This window comes from Podarcis filfolensis (assembly GCF_964270895.1).
Source record: "Podarcis filfolensis genome assembly, chromosome: 3".
NCBI classification, from domain to species: Eukaryota; Metazoa; Chordata; class Lepidosauria; order Squamata; family Lacertidae; genus Podarcis; species Podarcis filfolensis.
This window is the reverse complement of record NC_139606.1, coordinates 13,601,297-13,623,461: the sequence shown is the minus strand read 5'-3', so window position 1 is coordinate 13,623,461 and position 22,165 is coordinate 13,601,297. Positions and strand designations below refer to the sequence as shown.

At 44.1% G+C, this 22,165-nt stretch overlaps 1 protein-coding gene across 2 annotated transcripts in view; it reads right to left on the bottom strand.

Moving 5' to 3' along the window:
• Positions 1–20,965, bottom strand: part of SNAP25 (synaptosome associated protein 25) — a 79,070-nt gene extending 58,105 nt beyond the window's left edge. Inside the window, exon 1 of one of the 2 annotated variants that reach the window (XM_083606863.1) lies at positions 20,819–20,965. The gene's annotated coding sequence lies outside the window, so the exon portion shown is untranslated. The remainder of the gene's footprint in view (positions 1–20,818) is intronic. The other variant, XM_083606862.1, reaches the window with a different exon arrangement.
• Positions 20,966–22,165: the final 1,200 nt, after the last annotated feature.

Sequence of the window (22,165 nt, the reverse complement as noted above, 5' to 3'; positions counted from 1 at the left end):
TAAAAATATTCAGCAAAGCAGTGATTCTTCTCAGCAAATGTGCTAACCACCACAGCAGCAGAAACCAAATCTCATCTTTATTCCCTTCGTCACGATACTGCTATGATTCAATTTATATGCAAAGCTGCGCATGATTGGAGCATTTGTTTTCTTTTCATTCCCCCCCCAATAAAAAAATCAAGATTGGCAAATGTTTTCTTTGCTAGCTTGCTCTAAGAAATCAGGAATGTAGACACATTTGCGAGGCATGAAACTGCACCACTGTTTTTAATGGTCAAAAGCAGCTACCTTTGGGGGGGGGGGTTTCAATTTTTTTATAACATTTTTTATTGGTTTTACATAATTTTATACATTTTAACTTTGACCATTTCAAACATTAAAATAAAAGGTTCTTTTGGACCATCAAATCTCCTTCCCTCCCTCCATGGGTTCCATATTTAAAATAAGGGTTTCTGCATCTTTTACCATTATCCATCTGTTATATAGCCATAGTTACCATAATTAGTTCCACATTACTCGTGCCATTACATCCCTGCCCATGATTTTAACTGTTTACAGTGGTCTTTTAAATAAATTAAGAATTTACTCCAGTTTTTTAAAAAATACTTGATCTTCCTGGTTCCTGATCTTCTCTGTCAGTTTCGCCATTTCTAAAAGCAGCTACCTTTTACTGAATCAGACTAACCATCCATCTTGTATAATACTGTATACACTGAATGGAAAGGGCTCTCTAGGGTTATCTTTCCCTGCCTGGAATACCAGGGACTGACGCATGCAAGCAGATGGTCTACCTCTGGGCTATGACTCGTCCCATAAATTCCCCTAGACTGTGGGTATTCTATCCTGGGAATGATAGATACGTCCAAGAGCTCTCCTGTCCTTGAGCACGGAGACAGAGGGTAGCACCATTGTATCAAAAGCACAAAATATTTATACTGTTGCATGCTGCCTTGCTGCAAAGCTAACAGACTCTGGAACTCTGCTTTGGTGTCTCATTACCGATACTAGAATATAATCCTAGCTAATCACGATGCACAGAAGTAAACATCTCTCTTTATTTACAGTCAGATGAAGTAATATTTAAAGAGATATAATCAACGGACAACTCAGATGACAAGAAACACCAGGAGTGAGGTTACAGGGAACCAGGCAGAGAGCCTTCTCAGTGGTGGCACCCTCCCTGTGGAACACCCTCCCTTCAGATGTCAGTGAGATAAAGAACTACGTAACTTTTGGAAGACATCTGAAGGCAGCCATGTATCGGGAATTTTTTAATGTTCAATGTTTTATTATGTTTCGATATATGCTGTAAACCGCCCAGAGTGGCTAGGGAAACCCAGCCAGATGGATGGGGTATAGTAATAGTAGTAGTAGTAGTAGTAGTAGTAGTAGTAGTAGTAATAATAATAATAATAATAATAATAATAATAATAATGGTGATTGTGATGCAACCTAGCATTGGCCTCAGAAATATATGCACTCTGAATATATACTGCATTCTGAGTACATGTTCCAAAAAAACAGGTTATTCAGTCAGCAAACCCTACTCACAGAGAAGTAAGCACCACTGAATGCAACTGGACTTACTTCTGAGGAGACATGGTAAGGATTGCACTGCAACTCCTTTTAAATAATGCTGGAAAATCAGCTGCTTTTTAAATATTTAATGCTAACTGCCCTTTTGCAACACATGGATTGTGCAAGGATTTTCTGTCTGCTGCACAATCCAGCTCTAGAATGTTACAGTCGTAAGACAGAAATGCTGAATCCTCTTTCATTGCTGAAGACTGACAAGACTATGGACGAGATTCAGTTGGGCCTCTGCCTGAGAAAGGGAGAAGTTGCTTCCTCTCACACTTTGGCTTCGTGCTTCATTTTGTTGTTATAAAACACTGCTTGGAATTTGGGCGGACTTTTTTGGGGTGTCGGCCATTTTGTGAAGCAGCATCTTGCGGAAGAGCTGACTGTCTCCTAAAGCTTCTCCCTCACCATCCTGTTTGCGCACTCTAGTATATGTGTAACACATAAATGGATATAATACTCTAGTACCTAAGTGCCATGATTCTTCTTCTTCTTCAGGGGTGAAGTCAAGGATTCAGAGTGAAATTGCTCTCAGAGTGAGCCTCAGATGTGTATACTGAACCCAAAACACTGGTGTATTACCCTCCTCTGATTCTGAAGACTCTAACTGAGCTCTGCCCCGTTAGATGAAGAGATTTCTCGCATGGAAAACAGTGGTAGCTACTGAGACAGAGTTGCAGCTCCTCAGGTTCAGCTTGAGGATGCCTGGTGCTGAAACAACATTTGAGCCCTGCTCTTATGGAGTCTCTGCATGGAGCTGTCCAGGGTGCTACTGAAACCAGGCCAAGCCCTGCCTGCTGCTCAAAACAGAACACCAGGGAGCAATGCAATAATGCACATGTGTAGCACTGTTAGCTTATGTGCCGGCCAGACCACAAAGTGGCGTCCAACAGCCACCAGGGAAGAAAGGGTGAGTAAAGATCTAATTCAGGAACAAGGGAGGAGTGAAGATCTACATTGGGAGCAAGGTGGGGAATCAAATCAACCTTACCCAATAGTTGAAGTGGAAATCAACGGCTGTTGTGGAAGCGAAGGGCCTCTGTTCTGAATCACACCAGCCGGGTGCAGAGCCCAGCAGAACCCAGTGTCAGTTGCATTTCTTAGTGCAGAAAGAATTGATCTGATGTGTAGAGATCTTTCCTATTCTAATTAATTCAAGAGGGTTCTGGAAGCTTCTCTGTGTGAAAGAAGCAAGCAGAAGGTTCATGATGTTTGGGTTCATGATCTGCTGCCCCCATGGATCCTGCCACCTGAGGTAGCTGCCTCACCTTGCCTCATGGGTGGGCTGGTCATGTGTGCCAACATTATGTGTTTGTACAGAACCTCCAGAGAGGAGATTAGCTTTCCCCCAATACTCATCAAGAAAGCTTATGAATACCAAACCAATTTCAAATTGAGCTGAACAGAGCTCATTCTTGGACTATGAGTACCTTGACTTAACTACTGAATCTCATAAAGTTAATAGCTACCAGATTTTGCTGTGTTGCATTTTATGTAACTCTGTGCGTGTACGTGTGTGCTAAGAATGTGAGGCAAAATAAAGAAATAAAACATATTTACAGGAGGAAAAATACAAAACCTATACGTTTCTCAAAGGATTTTCACATGCAAACAACATTTCTAAGGTAAGTAAGTAAGCAAGTAAATAAATATCAACACGTAGCATCAGCGTTTTATAGAACAGTGTACGTATGATATGACTCCCATTTGCAAACAAAGCAGTGCAGGGTTAAAACTTGGATATCTGCAGTCAATTCATAAGAAACCCAGAACATAAGGCAGTGATTATTTGTAGAATTCAGCAATTAATTGTAAGCAGGTTACCTGTCTTGGGAACATGCTAATGGAATATCCATGAATGAAAAAGAGATGCCACATTCCATTAGAAATGACTGGATGCAAATTATCATCCCACATAAACAGCTGAGTCATACTTCAAGTGTTTCTCTCTAGATGGTCAGACAGTTACCGAACTGCTGATGAGTTGGCTGGCTCCCTGTGACATTCTGCTTGATATTTCATTTTCTGTGCTAAATAATTAGGTGCAATTGAACCATTTCTGGCTTGATAGATCGATAAATAGATAAATAAGGAAGTCTGAACATGCTAGCTCTTGCATATGATGTTGATAATCAAGGCACTTTTTTCTTGTGCATCATTTTCTAATGATTTCAAAAGTTTCTTTTCTGGGCTAGATCCTTAGGTTGGACCCAAATACAGAGATTTTCTTAGACCATAAATGATGTGCCATGATTATGGGTTATGATTATCAGTATGGGTGCTCTTGGAGGTAACTGATTTTCTAGATCCATTTCAATCGGGATTTAGGCCTGGTTTTGGCGCAGAAACTGCTTTGGTTGCCCTGTATGGTGATCTCTGTCAGGAGACAGGGCAAAGGTGTCCTTGCTAATTCTCCTTGACCTTTCAGCAGCTTTTGATACCATCAGCCATGGTATCCTTCTGTAGTGGCTGAATTAGGGGGTTGTTGGGACTGCTTTGTGGTGGTTCTGGTCCTACTTAGATTGTTGTTTCCATAGGGTGATGCTTGGGGAGTGCTTTCAGCCCCGTGGAACCTTCAATGTGGAGTTCCTCAGGGTTTGAATCCCCACCAGCACCACCACGGTGTTTAACATCTACATGAAACTGCTGAGTGGGGTCACCCAAAGTTTTGGAGTATGTTGTCAGCAACATGCTGATGACACAAACCTCTACTTCTCCTTTACATCTGCAACTGTGGCAGTGGGTGTCCTGGACTGATGTCTTGCCTCAAGAATGGACTGGATGAAAGCCAATAAACTGAAGCTCGATCCAGATAAGACAGGCACTTATAGTGGGTGGTTCTCTAGATTGGATAGATGGGAGGTTGCCTGCTCTTGATGAGGTTGCACTCCCTCTGAAGGAGCAGATATGCAGCTTGGGAGTCTTTCTGGACCCATCCAGTAGCCGAAAGCTCAGGTGACCTCGGTGTCGTGGAATGCCTTCCATCAGCTTTCACTGGTGGCCCAGCTATGCTCCTATCTGGATATGGATAGCCAAACTTCTGTTGTCTATGCTCTGCTAACCTCTAGGTTAGATTACTAGAATGTGTCTGCCTCTGAAGACAGTTCAGAAACTTCAGTTGGTGCAAAATTCAGCAACTGGGTTGATCACTGGACTAAGACATTTTGCGCATATAACACCAACCCTAGCCCAACTGCACTGGCTGCCAATTAGTTTCCAGGCCCAATTCCAAATGCTGGCTTTGACCTATAAAGCCTTAAATGGCTCAGGACCACAATACTTCAAGGATAACCTCTCCCCATATGAACCGACCTACATCCTGCAATAATTATCAAAGGTCCATTTTCATGTGCCTCCTCCACAGGAGGTCTGGAGGGTGGCAACACAAGAATGAGCCTTTTCTGCCCTGACTCCTCATTTGTGGAATGTTCTCTCCAGGGGCAATCAATTATTATTATTATTATTACCTTTCAAATATTTGCTGAGGATGCATCATTTCAGCTGTATCACCTCAGAAATATTCCAGCCCCCCTTCTCATGAAACCCACTGAACATTTGCTCAAACATTTTACACCTTGAGTCAATCCAAAACATTGATATGCTGCTGGCATGCTGTGAAAGTCTGCCAGGTCTCCACCATGCATTTCAAATGCCACACCCAACTGTGTGACAATATTTACTGCTTTGTTCACAGGCCTGACTCTCTGATAAGATGCCATCAGAGCTGCCGTTAAAATACCCACCCTCTGCAAACATTACTTTCCTGCAGGCATCTGGGCACATGCAAGCTGGTACCAGCTGTGCTGTTAGCTAACAACAGGAAAGCTAATTTGTGGGTGCTAGATTTGAAAAATGAAGAAACATTAAAGAGATGCAATAATCGGCCTACACATTCCCCATGCAAAATCTCTAGAGAGTTAGACTGCTGAGGGTTCATCATTGACCTGCTGGACCTGTTCAGAAGAGCTAGATTTTGTGGGGTGGAGATGGAGGTCAAGAGGTTTCTTTCATCCTGTGTTGCATTAGACTCATACTAAAGTTGTACAGGAGGAAGGAATTACAATGTCATTCACTCTTTGCACTGAGGTTGCCCCAAGGCCTGTATTCTCCTACACACAAGTGCATATAATCACACACAGAGATACAAAGATACTGCCATAGTGGTTCCTGTGGTTGCAGTCTAGATGGAGTCAGTTTCATGAATAATTCTGGGTTTTCCTCTATAACTCACACTTACCAGATGGATGAAACATGCCAGAAAGTTTTACGCTAATGGGGTGAAGGGGGCTTGGAGCATACCAATCTTTGTGTCTTGCCAGTCAATGAACCATAGGTTGCAACCACCGTGCAATGGCTTTACTTTATACTTCATGAAGTGCGCTCTCTCTTTTATCTTCTTTTCATCGCACACAGGTGCTAATGTAAGAGAAAAACACTTGTCCACAATCATCTAAGGGGCATGTCAAAGTTCTTTGTAATCAAATCAGTTTCATATTGTTATAGATGTATGTGAAGAACCAAAGCATCTAAAAGGTTTTATCTGCGCAAAGTTCAGAATGTCTAAGATGACCTGCCCACAGTTATTAATAACTTCCAGGCATGATTACCACAATATCTTATACATGGGGCTACCTCTGAAAAGTGCTGGGAAATTTCAGTGGTTCTAGAATATGGCAGCCATAGGAGCCAACTCCTAGGGGCCCTTTGGCTCCCCCAATAAAATATTTGAGGGGGCCACCCCCCCAGGTTGATGGGCCTTGCCATTCAAATGGTGTGCACGCACTGTGTCTTGTGATTGATTATATGGGGCAGGTAAGGCACCACATTTTATTCAAGTTGGCACCCCAATGGCTGCCAGGTTGTTTGTCATGATGAACAATATTCCACCGGTACTTAAAGATCTTCACTATCTTCAAGCTGGTTTATAGGCAAAAATCAAACAAAGTGCTTCACTTGATTTTTGGAGACCCAATTAAGGTACCAAAAGGACTCAGCTATGAGTTTCCAGTGGCTCACTCTGTCCCCACCATTTTTTCTGAAACTATTAAACTTTGGCCTAAGGATTCCGGATCAATCATTTTTAGAGGAGCTCAGGAAGGTCAAATGATAAAGCTGAGAGAATGTTTGACAAAAAGCCAAACAGAATGAGAAATATAGAAGAAGAATTGAGGAAGGAAAAAAACCATAACTCCCAACCCAATTAATCAAATTTAGGACAAATAGATCTGCAGAAAGACTGTCAATAGATTCTGCATCTACCTTCATCACTGTAAATGGACTGTAATATTTTTTACATCTGACTTTATAATTCCTTGCATTTCCTTTGCTACATTGTGCTAGATTGCGTATTCATAGTAGTATACACACACACAATTTTTTCTGGACCTCTTCACACGTCTGGAAAAGTAGGCTGTTGACCATGTATGGCCAGCCAGAATACTCTTCAAGATGCCATGAGACTACTTGCTATTTCTGGCTATCATAACAAGGTATCATTAGTCCTCTTGCTGATATCAGTAAGTGTCAAAGAGTGAGCTAGCAGGAAATCACACCATTCAAATTTGGAGTTAACTCTTTATTAACAAAAACACATTTTGCACAGACTTGGCTGAATGTTAGGCCTAATGAGCACAGCACCTCATTCATGTAGGCAGTGCTATTTTTCTAGAAAAAGAGGTGCCGGAACTCACCACGAACACCTCCCTTGTTCTCTTAGAATGGCAATGGTGCCCACCTGAGAGGTGCTAGAACTGAGTTCCGGCTGCAAAAAGCCCTGCTGGTAGATCTTAACCCATTAATCAGTTGCTGAGGCTGAAAGTCCCTGTCTCCTCACATTCATTTAAGTCCCCTCCTCTCAATGGCTTTCTCCTTGGCCCAGTATACCTGAAGGAGCATCTCCACCCCCACTGTTCAGCCCAGACACTGAGGTCCAGCTCCAAGGGCCTTCTGGTGGTTCCCTCACTGCGAGAAGTGAGGTTACAGGGAACCAGGCAGAGGGCCTTCTCGGTAGTGGTGCCTTTCAGATGTGAAGGAAATAAGCAGCTATCCGACTTTTGGAAGACATCTGAAGGCAGCTCTGTTTAGGGAAGCTTTTAATGTTTGATGTTTTATCATGTTTTTAATATCCTGTTGGGAGCCACCAAGAGTGGCTGGGGAAACCCAACCAGATGGATGGGGTATAAATAAATTATTATTATTATTATTATTATTATTATTATTATTATTATTATTATTGACAGTGCCTGCATGCAGTCTGCTGATGCTCTGATCGTTTCAGTCTCCTTCTGGTTCTGGAAGACAGTGGGGAGAGGAGCTTGTCACAGCAGGAGGGGGATACATTTGTGACTTTTCACCAGCCTGACTCTTGTTCTCCCTCCTTTCCTACTTCTACCTCTGATTCTAGACTTCTCTCTGCCACAGACTCTCCCAGCTCACTAAGCCCTGTCTCTTCTTTAGCTTCCAACACCTCCTCTTCCTAGTCTTCTCCCTCTGACTACTCATTGTTGTCCGACCGCCACTCCCTGGGCTCTGAGCCTGCTTCCCTTGATGGTTCCCCAGCTGGTTCCTCCCAGCATTCCTCTGCGTCCAGCCAGTCATCATCCAAATCCAGAGCAAAATGAGAAAACTGATAATTATCAAAATATTGGCCTCATTTCCTGGGTCCCAAATATTTACTGGTACGTGTGTGTGAGAGAGAGTATCGGTATGCATGCAGTTTTCGTATATTAAACCTATATGAATAAATACATATCTACAGATCCATTGAATGCTACCAGCCTGTTCTGCAATGCACTCAGACTGGCCCACCCATTTAAAGGTAAAGGGTAAAGGGACCCCTGACCTTTAGCTCCAGTCGTGACCGACTCTGGGGTTGCGGCGCTCATCTCGCTTTATTGGCCGAGGGAGCCGGCGTACAGCTTCCGGGTCATGTGGCCAGCATGACTAAGCCGCTTCTGGCGAACCAGAGCAGCGCACGGAAACGCCGTTTACCTTCCCGCTGGAGTGGTACCTATTTATCTACTTGCACTTTGACATGCTTTCGAACTGCTAGGTTGGCAGGAGGGCCCTCCCATTAGGCAGAGTAAAATAACTACCTCGGGCAGCAGAGTTTGGGTGTCAGGAAAGGGCAGCAAAATGTTAGTTATGTAATTTGTTTTTATTTTGTTTTTACTGCTAGGGAGTAGGAGAGGTGCTTGTTGAATGTTCTGCCTCAGATGTCAAAATAACTTACCTGCCTTTAGTATTATGCGTCTTGACTTTGGGATGGGGGCACCATTTGCTGTTCTGACCCAGGGCATCAAAATACATTGTGTCTGCTCTGAGTATCTAACAATGGCTAAGGTCCTCCCTTCAGAGAGCTAGTACTTACGCACACAGACACACACAGAGAGATAGATGAGTGTTATTAATCTGTTCTGCTGCACAGTAAAAACTGCTTAGCTCCACCCTTCATGTACCCAATGTAGTATAGGGACTTGAGCACTGGATTTTTAATTAGGAGATTTAAATCAAATACACTCTCAGTCATGAAGCTCTCTATCTCAGCTTGGACCAATCCCAATATAGCAGTCTAACCTATACCCAATGGGAGGCAGGTTATGTTCACCACTAAGGGATAGAAGGGTCTGTTAATTTCAGTTCTCTAAGATTCTCACTTTCTAATCATAATTTCTGTTCTTCATGTTTCTGCAGCAATTTGCATTTTAAAAAAAATCCTCATGAAAATTCAATATTTTAGTGTGAATTTCGCCTAAGAAATAGGTTTTTTTCCTGTGGTTTTGACTAATATGCACTTTTTTTGCAAGCAATGCATTTTTGTATATTATTTTCACAAATATATTCCTTTTTGCACACATTTCCCCTAATATATGAATTTTTATAAACACTGCTTGGCTGGAGAACTGCATCACAAAATTCAGATAAGTGTGAATCTTAAGGGATGGCTGTGTTTCGATGCTCATATTGTTTTGGAAAGCACAGATTAGATATATTCAGCTTCATGAATCTGAACAGAATCACATTTATTCCCCATCTCTAGACACCACCTTTATCTTACTGAGGGAACGGTGGTACACAAACATGATAGATTCGGTAACGACAAATGATAATTTCCCCGGGCGCCGTTTTTCTCCTTGACAACAGTAGGTTGCAATGGATTGTCACTTCTTCTGTGGCCATAAATATAAGGGTGTACTTTTTTATTAATAAGTGAATGGGACATTCTCAAGGTCAGAATGTGTTCTCAGGGCAGGGACCAAAACTGTGAAATTTGAGATACAGAATGGATGGACACAATAGCCTAATAGGCTTCTGCCACCAGAGGGGAGGAGAGAATATTGATGTCTTAGAAATCCCTGCACAGTGTAGAATTCTTTCTTTTTTCTTTTTTAAATGTTAAGCTTTCCCTACAGCACAACATGAAAGATGACATCTATGTATCAGTGCTCAGTGACTACTCAGAACCCTGGAGGTTTTTCCATTCCGTTTCATTATGCTCTCCTTTTCTAAAGGGTACCGGACAAACAGGCTTTCACAAACACTAACTGCTACCACATCCAAAATCCAGCTCTCTCGGAGCCATTTACCTGTTTTCAAAAAATATACACTGGATACAATATAACGACGCTAGATAATGACTATCAGCATCTTAAATAGATTGTGCCCTGTATGATAAGAGAGGAAATACTTTCTAGCTGGTGACGCAGTTTATTTGTGGAGTTAAATACATGTTGGGCAGACTCTACAAGGCACTTCAGATGATTACATAACCACCCCATATTGTTTCAGAGGGGCTCCATGCGCCAAGTCACAGCGTGATAATGTGACAACTATAGGTAGGTGGATTGTCAAGCCCTTGGAAGGGCAGTGTCAGTGGCGATCCCACTCCTTCGCCCCCCCCAAACCCTCAACTCACTCTTCTTCTTTTTTCTTGGAATTAAAAGGCTGGGGAGGCTGTCTCTACCACTCCTCCTCTGCCCACTCCCTGACGTCACCACATCTCAACCAGTGTGATATGTCAACAGAGATTGCAGAGCCCCAGCAGAGTCTTCCAGTGATTCCCTGTCACCAGCAGACAGCTTCTCCCAGAGTCCCCGATTACAGGAGGGCAAGGACGCCTCTCCTGCACAGTTCGAAGTAAAAAAGTGTTTCTAAGATGCAGCAAAACACTACTGTCTACTATATATGCATTTCTTCTGGCCTTTGAAGATCCCCTAACACCATCACCATGCTAGCAAACACTGCTGTGTAAAACCCACAGCCTCTTCTCCTGACTCTCGCAGAGTCAGCCCCTGACAGCAAAGAGGACAGTACATAGATGTGCAACAGGACAAGACGTAATGAAAGCAATGCCCTAGAGACTACTATGCCTGCCTCCACGTGCAGGCTTAATTCCTGAACCAATGGGAGGCTGAATGATTCAACAAGTCAGACATTCAACCTTGCTGGTGTTGTTATGGTAACCCAGTGCACCTGGCACCCTTATCTCACAAGATCCAGGCATGGGGAATATGCTAGAGCTCAAGCTCTAGCCTGTGCAATTTAACTCACAGTTCACATCACACCAAAATATAGTCCTACTGTACGAAAGTAAGAACCACATCCTTTGCCCTTCCCACTTTTGACTCTGGTCCTGCTCACCATTGGCATTAATGTTTGATGTTTTATCGTGTTTTTTAATATTCTGTTGGGAGCCACCCAGAGTGGCTGGGGAAACCAAATCAGGTGGGTGGGGTATAAATAAACTGCTGCTGCTGCTGCTTCTGCTGCTGCTGCTGCTACTACTACTACTACTATTAGGCCTCCAGAATGTAGTACTGGAGAGAATATAGCTCTGGATATGGATTGCAAAATATTCCCTGCCACTGACTTCCTACTGGTCTTTATATGGCTAGGGAACTTTTTTTTTTTTTTAAGGTGGGGTATACTTGCGTTGAAGCCTACTGACTACAAACAAGCCCAGCTAATAGTTATTGATCTTGTTGATACGATTCATGAGAAGTTTTCCTTTTGTTTGTGGCTCTAATGGGGCATTTCTCAATTAGACAATAGGCTTCAAAGGAGAAACCAAATACAAGGCATTCATGTCAGAAATCACATGTAAAGAAGCATCTTTTCGTATTCATGGTTAAAGACGGAAGTTGCCAGTTATTATCAGCAGTTATGCTCAGCTACAATCATTCTAAAGTTATCCAGTTTCTCTAGTAGTAAATAGTGGACGTTAAAAATTTGAAAAATGGAAACGATGTGCAAAACATAATTACTTGTACATGTATACAAATGGTCCCTCCCTCCCTTGTTAGAAGTGTACTTTCAATGATAGTTCCTTCCCTCCACCGTGTAAATATTCTTTTTGCTGAGTCATATCCCAGGAACAGTGAAGAACAACAATAGAATGATGTGTGTGTGTGTGTGTGTGTGTGTGTGTGTGCATTTGAAAAATGTTATTCTTCAAGACAAAGACATATAATTTTTAAATTTCTATACTGCCCTGGAATCTGTGGATGAAGGGTGGTATACAAAATTAATAAATTCTGAAATCCAGCAAAATTTTAACATCAGCCTCCCCCATTCCAGATGTTTTGGACAACTACCGTCATCATCCCTACCAGTTGAAGTCCAAGACATATGGAGGGCACCAGGTTGGGGAGGGCTGGCTTACCTGCAGACATGGTAAGGCAATGATTGCAAGCAAAATATGCTGCTCTTTTCAAAGTAAGAGATTTGCTTTCATCCATTAGTTTTATTTATTTATGCTTAAGATTGATAGATGCATTTCTTCATAGCCCACAAGGTCCCACTATCTGCACTTTAGAGGTTCTTGGGTAGCAGAAGGGTTTGAAAGGATGTCTTCTCTTGAGCCTGATGAGCCAGTGTTTGGGGCTCAATTTTCATATATTCAAAGCAGTTTCATATTTTCAAATTGTCAACATCAGCACTAGATTCTTATATGTGAACCCGTCAACTGAAAATTATTTTTGCTTGCTAGAAAGGGGAGATTCTGACCCAGAATTACCAGACTCTTGGCATAAGGTTTGACCAAAAATGATTACTTCCAGGAGTGCAACAAACCCAGTTCCAAATTCTAACCCTCTCCCTGTTTAGCACAGGGCTATATATTCTTTCTTTAGCAAACCCATCAACTACGCCATCACTTTCACAGTTTGAAAGAAATGCATTTTGGTTGTCGTAGAAGAAACTATTTCACCTATTCACACAACAGTTTAATACTTCAAAATCTATGAAACAATGAATGCATAAAAGAAGAAGAAGAAAAAAATCAGATTTGCAATCCTGAGATTAAATCACCAGTCTGTATGAATGTAATGGCACACATATAACTGGAGAAAATACCTGATGGGTGTAAATCAACATATTCCCATTAGGTGTCGTTAATGTGGTTATAAATGATTTTGATGCCCAGATCTCAGTTTTTAATGGGGGCTTTTTTAGAACACAAAACACACATGGCTTGGGATAGTTCCAGCTGAAAAGCTAAATGCATTTGATAGCTGCAGCCAGCATGAATTCAATTTGGTCAATGCCAGATGAGAATTCATCATCCAAAGTAACAGTGAAACATTCAGGACAAATTGCTTCTGGTCTTTCTTTCCCCTTGGATTAGAAATTCAGCTTCTGCAACTGGGAAAGATGAGATACCGTATCTACCACTGCCAAAGAAGGGACACTATAAAGCTATGATAAAGGGGATGAGGCATAACAATATATTTCACCCATGTGCGTGCATGGGTAGCCTCTTAATGTTTAAACTGCAGAAGGTTTCCAAAATTTGCAGTGGAGGTAAGCTGTAGAAAATTGGTTGTATGCGTCATTCCCAACTGGCTGAGATGGGAGAATCAACACTGCATCTTGGAATTGCATGCCCTGGAATTATATAACATGCACTAATTTGCACATTCCTACTGCATTTATGACAGAGAAGCAATGTTGTAACACTCACCCCTAGAGCAAGAAATAATTGGGTGGATGATAGCCCCCAGTGTGGAAGATCCTGCCAGCAGAGCCCTATACATGCCTACACAGAAGCAAGTCCCATTACGTTCAAGGGAACTAACTCCCAGATAAATAGGTACAGTGGTACCTCGGGTTACAGATGCTTCAGGTTTACAGACGCTTCAGGTTACAGACTCCGCTAACCCAAAAATAGTACCTCGGGTTAAGAACTTTGCTTCAGGATGAGAACAGAAATTGTGCGGCGGCAGCAGGAGGCCCCATTAGCTAAAATGGTGCCTCAGGTTAAGAACAGTTTCAGGTTAAGAACGGACCTCCGGAACAAATTAAGTTCTTAACCCGAGATACCACTGTATAGAGTCAAAGCCGGAAAAGCAAGGTCTTCTGCATGACAGGGGTTTCCCCACATGAGTCATAACATTTAAATGCTGCTTACTAAAGATGTAGCTGGCTACAGAGGTGAAATGCAGATATATAAATACTGCCCTCCCAGTCCAGTAAATTAGAATGCAAACAGTTTAGCTCTGTTCAGCAGAGATGTTCATCAATGTAAGTTAAATTCAGCTGGCAAGGAAGATTGCTCAGGCCATTGTCCAGCATCAACACCAGAAGAAATTAATTACAGTAGAATGAATTCACTTCAGCTCCATCAATTTATGTCAGTAATGATATTTCAAGACTCTGTCAAAGGATGTCAGCTGAGCCCTAAGGCTCAGGTTCAACAATGCGGCTAAGAATTTGTCTGGGCAACCAAGCTCCACAATCAGCAGCTCCATGCTATAAGATGGCGGCCAGACTGTATGGCCAATTCAGATGGGACAGAAGAGGAATGGGATGGTGAATGCACGCAATTTGTTGACTCGGAAGAAGGCTATATATGGAGTTTGGGGGTGAGTAATGGCATGTCGGAGAGAATGATCTAGCTAGGCACATGCTAACTTTGATTTGCTTTACGCAGCAGGGGCATTCAACCATTCAGTACAGTCTGATGTGGTGCAGTCCAACCACAGATACATCACATGGAGCTGCTGCGGTTGTGTTTCGTCTCTTGCTAAGCTCCCACTTCCCTATTGTGAAACGGAAAATGTTGCCATGCAATTTAGTACATGCTTAAATTATTTCCTAAGTGCATACAGTATATGCTGGCTGCTCCAGGGGTAGCCAACAGGGTGCCCTCCAATGTCATTGGACTACAGCTCCCACTTGCTAACCATTAAGGCATTGATTTTTGCACCATTAAAGCATCCCCACCCACCCTTCTTCCTTATGGTGTCACCTGCAGAAAGCCGCTTTAACCTGCCCCATCCCAAAGACTGAATTGCCTTCCTCTGTTTTTTGTCACACAGAAAAGGTAAAAAGGTAAAGGATGCCTGGAGGGTTCAGTCAAAGGCGACTAGGGGGTTGTGACGCTTATCTCACTTCAGGCCGAGGGAGCCAGCGGTTGTCCACAGACAACTTTCTGGGTCATGTGGCCAGCATGACTAAACCGCTTCTGGCACAATGGAACACCGTAACAAAAACCAGAGCGCACGGAAACGCCGTTTATCTTCCTGCTGCAGCGGTACCTATTTATCTACTTGCAGTGGTGTGCTTCCGAACTGCTAGGTTGGCAGGAGCTGGGACAGAGCAACGGGAGCTCACTCCATTGCGGGGATTCAAACCACTGACCTGATCAGCAAGCTCAAGAGGCTCAGTGGTTTAGACCACAGCGCCACCAGGGGCAGCCACACAGCCAGGGGTAGCCAACCTGACACCTTCTGTGTTGTTGGCCATGCTAACAGGAGTTGAGAGCCAGCATAGCATAATGGACCCTGGAGCCCAATCCCAATTCAGCCATGAAGCTCACTGGATGACCTTCAGCCAGTCACCTTCTCTCAGCCTACTCTACCTCACAGCGTTGTTGTGATGGTAAAATGGAGGGTAGGGAGAACCATGTATGCCACCTTCAGCTCCTTGGAGGAAAGGTGGGAGAGAAACTGAATAGTAATAAATTATAAGAACTTCTGGTTGGCACCCTATTGACCAGGCTTCCTCCAACTCAGCCTTCCAGATGTTTTGTGACTGCAGTTCTCATTATCCCTAACCACTGGTCCTGCTAGCTAGGGATCATGGGAGCTGTAGGCCAAAAAACATCTGGAGGGCCGAGTTTGAGGAAGCCTGCTATTGACTATCATGACGTGAGTCTCACAAAGCAGCACAAGTTGTTTTATTTTTGATTTGAGGATCTTTATTATGATTTCTGATGTGGCCCGTTCACCCCTTGCTAGTTTATCGTGGCACTGGAAGTGGGTCTGAGAACTGAAATGACCAACAGGCAAAACACTATACCACATGTGGGACATAATCTAAACAGTCTATGAGAAGCTAAAAGTAGCTATTCCTAGATTGGGAAAAATGTTCAAATGTCAGATAGTTCCCTGCCTGGTATTATTTTCAGTTCCCAACCCAGTCCACCTACAGTGGTAAAGGAATATCACAGAGGAAAAGCATAAAGTGGATGGGCAGCTGAGAGCAAGGCATAAATGTAATATAAAAACCATATACTATATTCAAAGATGCATTTTGCTCATATCAAAACATAAAGGGAGCAGGAAATGTAAATGAACATATGATCAGGCCAGAGGCCCATCTGGTCCAGCACATTGCTTTCACAGTGGCCAACCAGATGCCCATAGCAAGCAGAACCTAAGCATAACATCACTCTCCCCATCTGTGAATAATATTTAAAGACATACAACTGTCCAAAGAAAACAGGAAACCCAAGGCAACACAGCATCCCGTTCGCCGAGCCCTAAGACTTTCTTGCAATGCTGCTGCATCAGACAGGGAAGAGGCATCATTGCAAATTAAAAAGGCATATCAATCATTTATTCTTCTTCCCCACTGCAGCACTGGAGTAGGAAAAGAGCTAGGCAGCAACGGGCAGGAAAAACACTCTGCTGTGGGAGTGTGGTCCATATGCATGTGTGTGTGTGTTGGGGGTGCATGCATGTGAGTGCGCATTGACCACACCTACTTCAGTTCATCACTGGCATATAACCCTCTGAGGGGTGGCCAATGCTCAAGGCAAAAAAGTTAGTTGCTCCAAGATATAAAACTAAACATTAAATCCTTGCCATAAATCCTTGAGTGAGTGAGAAACTTGGGTGTTAGGAATGGGCAAAACCATTGCTTGAGTCAGCTTACGACCAGCCTGGACTAAACAAATCAGTGTTCTGACTCAGGAGAAGGTAGTTTTGAAGGGTTAATAATAATAATAATAATAATTTTTATTATTTATACCTCACCCATCTGGGTGGGTTTCCCCAGCCACTCTGGGTGGCTTACAGAATATAAAAAAATGGAAAACATCAGACATTAAAAATTTCTCAATAAAGGGCCGCCTTCAGATGTTTTCTAAAAGTCAGATAGTTGTTTATTTCCTTGACATCTGATGGGAGGGCATTCCACAAATTTAATAAATAATAATAATAATAATAATAATAATAATAATAATAATAATAATCTTGACACACTAGGGCATGCTTTACTCATTCTTTGGGATACCCTCTCTGACAGCTCTTTGGAACCAAGGGCCCAAAGTCATCTCAGTTGTTGCAGTCTGGAAATATTCTCTTGGCTGATTTGCAGTCTTTGCAAAAGCAGCAGCCATCAGCTCCATCCAATTCCCGCTGCCTGCAACATTTGGCAATCAAACAAGCCATTGTGGAATTATGCACTGGCAGGTCCTAATGGAAAGATTTTGTTCAGGTTGTTCCCTAAGAGATGGTCTCCGTTTCTGCTTGTGTTGGCTTGTTTGCTTCCAGGTCTGCATTGCTGGTTGGTTGGTGCACCCTCTGTCTCTGTTCCACATGCCAGCCACTGCAAGGTGATGCTGTCAGTTCTTTTAGGGTTCATCTTCTCATGTGTTTGATATCCAGGTACCTGGAAGTCATACATGGAGAACCTTCCTGGACATGGCTGTTGCAAGAAAGGCATTCTGCCCATGCTTAGAAACGCTGTTATTGCTTCATAGGGATATAAGAAGATTCCTGCTCCATCAATGACCTGTCATCATGTTCTTATGGGGGACCAACCAGATGCCTATGGGAAAATCTCAAGCAGAATCTGTGCTTCAGAAGCAGCAAGACCATGATGGGCTTGGCATCGATATCAGGTTCTGGGGTTACAGCCTACCCCACATCCCTCCCAATCGGTCCTCTTCTGATCTACCAGCTGCATTCTCCACTCCCACCTCGTTTCTTCTTCCTACTGCGAGGCACGATTCCTCGGTCGTGGCTGCTCGCGGTTCCTCGAGATTATTCTGGGTTCCCATTCTCTGAGTCACGAGGCACCCGAAGGACATTGCTGCGTGAGCCCGAGGAAGACACCCTTTGCTCGCCTTGTCTGCTGCGACAGCATCCTTCAAACCACCCCCCTCTTCCCTTCCCTGCTTTGTCCAGATGGACCTGACAAGCCCACACCTTAAAACAAAACAAAACAACAACAACAAAAACACGATAACAACAATCTCATGGAGGGGTTAATTTGTTTAACAAATCGATTAAGGGAAAGATATATCAGTCGTGTTTAGATTGTCACGTGGTAAGTCTCGCTCGGTTCTGTTTTGCTGCGTAGAGATCTGCTGGCAGAGCTGGCCTTGGGCAGCCGTCGCCAGCTAGATTAATAATAACCCCACCTGATTCTTATCACCAAGACAAGGACCCGAGCGGAAAACAAGCTCTGCTCAGTAGAGCCCCTGCGATTTGGACCTGAAAGCTTTTTAGACAACCGAATGGTGGGGTGGGGGGTGGGAGATAGGAGGAAGTCACCGCACCTCACCACTCCCAGCTAAGTAGCCTCTTTTCGATGTAGGCACCCCTTGATTAAACGTGCTTCCTCCACGCCAGCAGTTAATGCAGCAGATGGATGCAGAGGCCAGGAAACGTGACAGTGGGAAGCAAGCGCCGGGCTGGGCGCATCAAATCTGGTGCTTGCTGCCTGATCTCCGGGAGTTTTCTCAATCAGCCCTCTTAATCCGTCAGCTGAGCTGAGCTGACGCGTCTCTCTCTCTCTTTCCACCCTGCAGCCATGAATGGGCGCCACCTGAGATCTCGCCCCGCATCACTTATCCAGAGACGCTGCTAAGATGGAAACAAAGCCTCACGGTCCCCTGGTTTTCCTATCAGTCTCAGACGCAATGATTTTTTTTCCTCGCCCCCGCCCCCTGTAACACTGCAGGCTTCCTCCCCTCCCGCTCGCTTTCTTCTTCTTCACCCCTTCGATGAAAAAGAAAACCACCAGGAATCGTTTTTACTGGTGATTTCGCACGTAAGAGCTTTCCTCTGACGCAAACATGTGAAGCGCTCTTTGGCCCGGAGCTCCGAGGAAGCGCAAAGCTGTATTTGTGAATACCCTGCCCCCCCACCCTTAAGTAAACAATCTCCCTTGAAGCTTCCTTGCTTGGGGCCCCCCGGTCCGCTGTCCTTTTCTCTCCTCTCAATGCAACCCCTCCCCCTTGGCAGGAAGAACCCCGCATGTTCTATGTGGGCCAGGAATGTTGCTTTAGACATTCCAGCAAATCGGTTACATAAGATGCACGCACAGTTAAGGGAAGCTCTGCGGTGCACACGAGACCAGAGTCCTCTTCGCTCGGTTCCCTTCCCCTCCGGTCGAGGGCTTGGGAGTGGGTTGGCCAGTTGTTCTTGTTTTTTATTTTTTAAGAAACCCATCCAGCACCGATCTCCCTACTGCATCCCAGAGGCTCTGGCCCCATTGCTTCCCATAGCCTAGTAGGAATGGCCCTCCGACGTGTACTAGCAAAGAAAAGATGAATGAAGGTGCCCAGCCCAGTCTATGGGAAAATTACAGGGCGCCGGGCTCACGAGTGGTTTGTTTTCAAACCCAATGGAAGTTTAGCAATTTGGCCATTGCAAACGTCGTCATTAAAATGATGAGGTGGGCGGGGTGGGTGGAGAGACAGGGAGAGAAATAAAAAAATACCGGATTTTTTTAAAAAAAACTTATTGAAAACAGAGCACACAACATGACAAGCAAATAATACGAACTTTAATATTGGAAAGTGAAGGCACCAAAAGCTATCTTACGCCCCTTCCCCCACCGCCTTCCCCTCCCCCGTCACCTTTTAGAATTTATCTGCTTAAACACAGGCTTTCCTCGCAGGAAAACGAGGATCCACGGGGGGTTTTTTTGGGTGGGCGAAAAGCCGAGGTTTCGCAGCTCTGGACTCTGCAATACGGAGGTTAGGAAAGGCTTTTTGCTTTTTGCCTTTCCTAAGTGGCGATGAATGCAGATATTCTGAGATGGAGAAACAGCGTGATCTCGGGTGATGGCGTGTAAACAGAGGCACCGCTGGGCGGTGAGGGGGGGTGGTGGTAAAGCATTGTTGACAAAAAGACGCAAAGGAGAAGCTGGAAACTTGGAACTAGATCGGAGTCGCCTTTTAAAGATTTTAATGTGCCTCTACACGCGCACATACAATCTATCTGACATATTTAAGTTTGGTCTCAGTCCCCTGCCTTCTAATCCCCCCCCCCGCACCTCACTTCACGTTATCATTTTGCAGTTATTTGTAAGTCGGGGTCTCTGCAACCAGGCGGGCGCTGTCCAAGGTGCTGACCAGGACCCTACGGTCTCCATGCAGGAGGTTAGCTGTCCGAGGTGCTGAATCGAAGCCCACTGCTGCAGTGAAGCTTTTCGATGCGCAAGCTGCCCTGATGGATTTCTACCGCCGCTGCGACGCAGTCCGCAGCCGTAGCCGCTATCCTGGTGCTGAACCTCTATCTGCCATTGAAGGCTGTCGACTAATGTGGAGGGCGGGGGCGCAAAACAACCGAAAAGAAAACCCCAACCTCCGCCCGATATCGTATCCCACCTCGACACTCCAGCACCAGATACGCAGACGAGAGCCATGCACGACAACGCGGGAGAGAGAGGTTGGTTGTTCCCAGACAGGAAAACAACCACCATCTCTTAAAAGTAGGAAACGATATAGGTTTAAATATTCTCTCCCTAACCCGCCCCCTCACGCACAAAGAGTTAAGGCTGCAGGAAAACTCTTAAAACGCACAGCAACATAAAATAATAAGAATACTAAAATCGGCTTTCATTTCTTCTCCTTTCCTCTTCTTTGCTCAGTCAGAAAACAACAACATGGTTGGTGAGATTACAGCTCTCCCAGCAATATATTTCCTCCACACCTTTGCGAGCGGGGGAAGCGGGAGGAGAAAAGGCTTCCTATGAGGCTTTTATCCGGTGCTTCTCTTACCTTGGCTGCAGAAGAGCTCTGTCCGGTTGCCTCCGACGAAGGATGTGAGACTGGGGTGCACTGCTGCAGTCGGGAAGTAAGCACAGCTGCTGCTGACCTCCCCGAGTCTCCTTCAATGGAATGGGAGCTGTGCCCTCATCAAAGATGGCCGTCGTTTCCAACGTCAGCAGCTTTTAATAGACATCTATTGAGGGGAGGAGGAAAGGGAAAGGAGGGCTCGCGCGGGTGGGGGCGCGGGGAACTGGAGAGGCAGGCTGGCGTCTGTGGGAGCTTGACTCATCAGAAGCTGCTGCTGTTGCTGCACTGTACCGCAATCCTTTGCATTTTGCTCCACCGGTTATTAAAAGCGATAAATCTGTTTTAAAATTATTTAAAGGAGACACGACGGGGCGTGACCTTTCCTAGTGCATACCGTAGCCTGAAGATATCTTGTTCACCTTTGCAGGGCATTTGTTAGCTGAAACTTTGGTTGGGGGCGGGGAGGGAGAGCAATAATGCGGAAATGATTTGTTTTCGCCAAAGGGGTGGTCCGAAAAGGGTATCCCTCTGAAGTCTCCAGTACTCCATATATGGCCCGTCGACGTGGGCTTCTATTTTTATGTAAGATTTCTCTCTCCTTCTCTGTGTTCTTTTCTGTGCCCCCAGCAAGCAAGCCAACTTTGCATAGGGGCTTTAATTATGCCAGTCTGTCTGGTTGGGACCCCTCCTCCTCAGCAAAGAGAATGCAAACAAAATCGCCTTGTTGTTGTTTTGTTTTTACATTCCTGTCGACAGCTTTACAATGTACAGTAGCTGTTAAAACCTCAAAAGTTATTTTTTATATTTACAGTGTATAAAAACCCCTAGTCTAAAGAACAGCAGTGCACGGATGGAATGAATCCAAATTTCTCAGATGGTATCTATTTTGCTCATTTTAAAAGCTTAAGCTAAACTCTGAGAAAGCTTTCTTGCTCTTATCTGCCCAAATGCCAAATTCTATTTAATCCATATCTAATGACATACGTAAAGTATTACTCCTAGATTATTAAGACAAGTAAGCATCAATCACACCATTGCATGCTTACTTCAGTATAGCAGAATCATAATGAAACTAAGCTTCATTATGAGTTGAGACTGAAATGTATCATTCTCCACTAAAAAACATTTCTGGCTGGATTCATGGGGCCCTGCAGGAGAGAGATCAAATACCATGCAAAATTTAAAAGTGTGCCTGTCAAGCTTGTGTGGGACATGGAGAAAAGCAGAAATACAGATTATTTGGCCCCCTTGAGCACTGCTGTTTCTCCTTCACCCCTCCCTCCCCACCAAAACCTTGATAGTTAATTGTGCACTGAAAACCCAGGAAAG